A 5,954-nucleotide genomic window follows, 5' to 3' on the forward strand; every position below is an offset into this window, starting at 1 on the left:
ATACAAAATAGCTGACTGGATATGGCTAATCACAAAGGTGGAGAAGAGATTAAATGTTTGGTATAATAGATATCTCACAAGGGCAGGAAGACTCACTCTTATAAAAGCTGTGCTGGAAGCTACGCCTGTATACTGGATGTCTCTGGCTTGGATACCAAGAGGAATCTTATCCAGGCTACAAAAAATATGCTGCAGATTCCTATGGAAGGGGAACAAACAGGGAAACCTCTTTGCCTGGGTAAAATGGGACACCATTGCTAGGCCTAAGAAATGGGGAGGCTGGGGAATAAAAAGACTTGATTTATTTGCAAAAGCTCTGGCAGCAAAACTTGGATGGCAACTTCTCACTTCCCAGAGTCTCTGGAAACAAGTAGTTATGGAAAAATACATTGCTCCGGAAAGCATTTTCAGCTGGATTCGCAGGGAACATAGGGGAAGTGGAAGACACTCAATCATCTGGAAAGCAGTTCTTAACTCCCTTCCCCTAATTCGGGAGGGACTAACATGGAGAATACATCAGGGGAACTCTGTCCGCATTGGTATAGACCCATGGATAGGATGCGGCAATGCTCATCGGCTGTCTGGGCAGCTCACAGCACATCTAATGGATCAGGGTGTCACTCATATTGCACATATTGCAGATCAAGAAAACTCCAGTTTTCTACAACAGGCCTGGAAGACACCGCTAGATCTCCACATCCCGGAGCAATGGAGACAAGAATGGGCGTCTTATACTGAGGCCCTCACACAAGCACACATTAGAATCACGGAGGAAGAAGACGAGATTGTATGGGCACTAGCAAAAAATGGATCATATACTCCGAAGGATGGATACCAACAGCTCATGCAACCATATCAGCCCAAAATCACACAGCAGTGGTGGAGAGCTATATGGCATCTAAAAGCAGCACCCAGAACGTGTATGCTCATGTGGGCCATCCTCTGCAACAAAATTCCCACTGGTGCAAACTTAAAAAAACGATCCTTCCATGGACCTTTCTGGTGCCATTTATGCAGAAGCAATGAGGAAGACACTGAACATCTCTTCCTGTCCTGCCCGGTAGTAAGTGAACAATGGTCCCTCCTCTCTTCACGCTCCCCCTCCCTCCATCAATGGCATGGCCTATCCATCGTCGATGCCTGGAGAATCTGGCAGGAGCAGCACTCTGGGAAAGATAGGAACATTCCACTACTCATGTGCTGGTCAATCTGGATAGCAAGGAATCGTGCGATTTTTGACCAAAAACCTCCTTTCTGGCCGGGCATAATTGCCCATATCCTTGCAGACCTCGCACTCATTCCCGATGATCCTCCACAAGCCCCACCTCGGTCTATATCCCCGGAACTCATCGATAAATCCTATCCCTGGGCTTACTTTGATGGCTCAGCGCAAGAGGAAGGCTGTGGGGGAGGAGCCCTCCTCTACCTCAGAGAAAACCACTGTTTCAAGCTCCAAATACATCTGGGACGGGGCACAAACAACTATGCCGAGCTCACCACTGCCAAACACCTCATATCCTTTGCACATGAGAAAAGATGCACAAAACTACAATTGTTTGGAGATTCAAAACTTGTCTGCAACTGGCTCAACAGAAAATCAACATGCTCTGCTTTCTCTTTGAGACATATACTGGATGAGGCTCTCAGACTAACAGATGCTTTTGAAAAATTTGATTGCTATCACATTTACAGGGAGCGCAACGCTCGGGCGGACTACCTATCCAAGCAAGCTGCGCAGAGGCAAGAAGAGGACTGGCTAATCCAGGAAGAACTGGATGGAACCTTCTTTCAACACTATCACAGACCCTTTGTTGATCCTCAGGCACAAAGGGAAGCACAGCACTGAAAGGAGTTACCATCATACACACTCACTGTTTTTCTTTGTTTTTCATATAGTCTGTTATAATTATGTATCGACCCACGGGGGTAACCATATTTCACGGCAGCAATCTACAGCTGCATATACAGCAAAGTTATATATCAGCCAGTACGTAGCTCTGGAGAAACACCCACAGTTTTTTGTTTTTTTGCTGTTTAGATACATGTCTCCCTGCGCGGAGCACACTCCCTGCGTGGAGATAAAAACAGTTGGGATATGTATGTGCCGGTTATTTTGTTTCCATTCCATGGAGGGAACAACTATCTTAGTTTTTTGACACTTTTTTAGAGGCATCCAGCCTCAGTATGCATATGCTCAGACATCTACAGAATGTAATTTCTTATGACTTAATAGAAATTACGACTTTTTCTACGGGAAAAAAAAAAGATAATATTTAAATTCATTTTTAATAAAGATAATCAATTTTTTAATTATATTATTAATAAAAAAATATAGATATTTTATTTATTATAATAATATAACTAATTTTATTAGATTTAATTAATTAATAGATATTATAATTAAATATATATTGTTATTGTAATACTTTTATTTAATTAGAATAGTTAATTAATTACTTTATAGTATCATTAAATTAATAGTATCATATTTAATAAATTCTTTTAATTTTTGTTATTAATAAAAAATAAAAAATATAAATTTATTTAATTTATTATAATAATATAACTAATTTTAATGGATTAATTAATAGGAATTATAATTAAATATTGATTGTTAATGTAAATGGTATAACTAATTTTGTTTAATACATTTATTTAATTAGTATAGTAATCGATTAATTAGTAAGCTAATTATTGTTATGTGTTAATTTTAATTTTTTTTTAACCAAATGATTAATAAAAATTATAATAAATAATTATTGTTATAAATAATTAATGATATTAATATTATAAAAAAAAATTAATTAATTATTATAAATGCTTAATAATAATCATAATTATTATTATTATTATTATTATTAAAAATTATAATTAATAACTATTTTTATTAATTTTGTTGAGGGATATTTTTATTTTAATTTTATTTTTAAATATAAGATCAGAAAGTTATAATAAAATAGGAACGGAACAGTTACCTATTGCCTGACTGTATCTTTTCAGCAGACTATTGAATTGTGCATTTCCAATAGATAAAAACTGTATTTCCAATAGATAAAAACTGTAGAGATGAAATGAGAGACGGTCCAACATGACTATAGATTTGAATATGATTGCAATTTTTTTATTTATTTGATGTGCTTTTTCAAATAAATAAAAACGTATTTAAATTAGATATTAATTACGAGAATTTATAATTCAGATAATAAAATAAAATAACATAAAATTTTAATTAAATATATAAATTATAAATTGTTGATTGCTATATATATATAATTGAATTATCTAATAGTATAATATTATTTTTATTTATTAAAAATTGAAAAAATATTAAAAAAAATGTTGTTTAAATTATAATCGAAGAGAATGAATTAATAACAAGTAAATGAATAAATATATACAAAGTAAATGAATAACTATATAAACCAGTTTAGATCTATCTTAATTCCAAAATCTCATTTCATTTATCTTAAGAGTTAAGATGGATTTAAGATGGTAATTAATTTATCTCAAATTAATTAACAAAAATGGCATATCAACAAGTCTTATATTATGTGGTATTGGCTCATAATATTATAAAAAGAAGTTATTTACAAGATAATGATTTTTGTGTAGAGAGACAATCTCCAACCCAATATGGGGAGATATCGTAATGTTTAACATTTTGACTTAGTCAAAATAAAATAAAATAAAAACATAAAATCTTCCAACCCAAGGTTTTTTCTCAGTGGTATTCTTAAGCCATGTTTTTTTCCCATGGTATTTTTCTCTAATGTGGCATACTTAAAGGTTAATAATTAAACCAACCTAGATTTAAATCTACCAACTGGAAAGAGGTATCAAATCTCACTTCTTGAGGTGCAAACCTATTGTTTAACTCCTATATTATTATTTTTAATTAATAATAGTTAATTATATATATAATTTGGGCATTGTGAGATGGATTATAGATAAGTGTTTTGATGATTATCATAAATAAATTCCCAAAAATTTAATTTATATAGTTACACTAATTATTTTATCATTTTACCATTAAAATTATTAATGTTTTTAAATTATAATTTTAACTAATATTATAATAATAAATTACTTAAAAAATAATATTATAAAATTAACGAAATAATATTATATGAATAAATGTAAATTAATTTTAAATAAATATATAGCAATGATAAATTATAATATTAATTTTATAAACTTATAAAAATAGGTTAAAAATTAAAAATATAAAATAATTATTTTAATTTTAATTTTTACAAAATTAATAATAATAATTATTATTATTAATAAAAATATCCTAAAAAAATAGCCCCAAGGGATAGCTCAAATGGTCGAGCTCCTGTTGCTAAAGCACTTTCATAGTTTGAGAGTTCACGGGGTCAAATCTCCTGAACGCCCTTACATGATTAAAATTACAAATAAGTAAAATATGTTTCTCTGAAACAGAAACAAAAAAACACAACTTTCTAAGAGCAACCTTTTGGCAATAGATCTATATCATCAGTTTTATCGTATAACATCAATATAGCGATTTGTGTGATATTTTGCGTATTGCTCGCAATGAAAACTGAAGTGGGGGGAGATCTACGTTACTGGCCAGTAATCCCAATATTGTTAAAATGATAAAACAAGGCTGACCATTATAACACATATATGTACACGCAGTATAATAAATATTTATATCCACTTGAACTTCAATAGTTTACCTTACTGAGGGGATCCGCAGATGAGGTATAATTCAACTACAGAACCCCTCAACATCACATCTTAAACAACAATATCTATTATATAATCAATACTCCGCCTCAGAGGTTACATAGAGGGTCTACTGAGGAGGGGAGTAGAGAATTATTGTAATCGATTATATTATGTGCTCCATCATTTGTTGCAGGTGCAACCGTTGCACTTACAGTTTGGTCCGCATTTGCAGTCGTTCTCTGCGCCTTCCATATTCTCGTACTGGAAGTTGATGGTTTCAACGATGAGCTCCAACCCGAAGGTGTTGCCCTTCTTGGTGCATTGGCTTTTGTCAGCGCAATCACAATTTCCACAACCAGAAGACATCTTTGCACAATATTGCTTACCACACAGAATTGAATTCTCTCAGAAACTCTTGAATGTGTTGAGAAAGCAAAACTTTGCGTGGCATTTATAGATGGAAAAGCGGATAATCCATAGGCCTGCCATGGCAAGACGAGTGGTCGAAATACTTTTGGAGTGGGACAGGGATTGCGTGGAGAGCACGCGCAGCGGCGTGAAAGTCCAAAGGAATCTAAATAATGGACGTTGAAATTGAGTAGTACGCCAAACCACCCTTTCCTTTTCAATCGCAGTGGGCTTTGCCATGGGTTCACTCATTTCTAATCCTCTACAATCCTCCAGACGTGTATTTCAACAATACACACTTATACGTCTATACGTCTGTAGTGTAGTGGAGGAAGATACGAGTACTCCACACATACACACTTATATTTGTGTAGTGGAGGAAGATACAAGTAATTCTAGTATTTAGTGTTTAGATTTGATTGATAAAAAATTACATCCGTGTTTAATTGTATCATTATTTCCTCTCAAATGAATATATTCTCTTTTTGTTTATCTAATATTAAATAAAAATGAAATAGATAAAACTAGAAACAGACATTTTAATTTTAAAATAAATAAAAAATCTTTCTTCCCAAGAAACTTGTGGGGAGCAAAAGGCTCAACCTTATCAACTTTTCTAAATGGTGACTTCTAGTGAGTTTTCGCCTTTTTCCCGATTGCGACTGCTGGTGAAGTTTTAACCATTGCATTGCATCGTTATTTCAAATGACAGTTTTTTTAAAAACATGGTTGTTGTTCAACGCTCTTAATGGGTTGGGAAATTTCCTTGCACCTTAAGAAAGTACCTAATGATAGTGATTCTCTTAACGTATTATTATTCTTTAGGGGAAATTAAAATAATATATTTTATT

General features: G+C 33.0%; 1 pseudogene; it reads right to left on the bottom strand.

Moving 5' to 3' along the window:
* Nucleotides 1–4,653: 4,653 nt before the first annotated feature.
* LOC149265656 (metallothionein-like protein EMB30 pseudogene) lies at nucleotides 4,654–5,127 on the bottom strand (annotated as a pseudogene).
* Nucleotides 5,128–5,954: the final 827 nt, after the last annotated feature.

Source organism: Pinus tabuliformis, chromosome 6, assembly GCF_031772625.1.
Source record: "Pinus tabuliformis cultivar Carrire ecotype Pingquan chromosome 6, CPIR1, whole genome shotgun sequence".
NCBI classification, from domain to species: Eukaryota; Viridiplantae; Streptophyta; class Pinopsida; order Pinales; family Pinaceae; genus Pinus; species Pinus tabuliformis.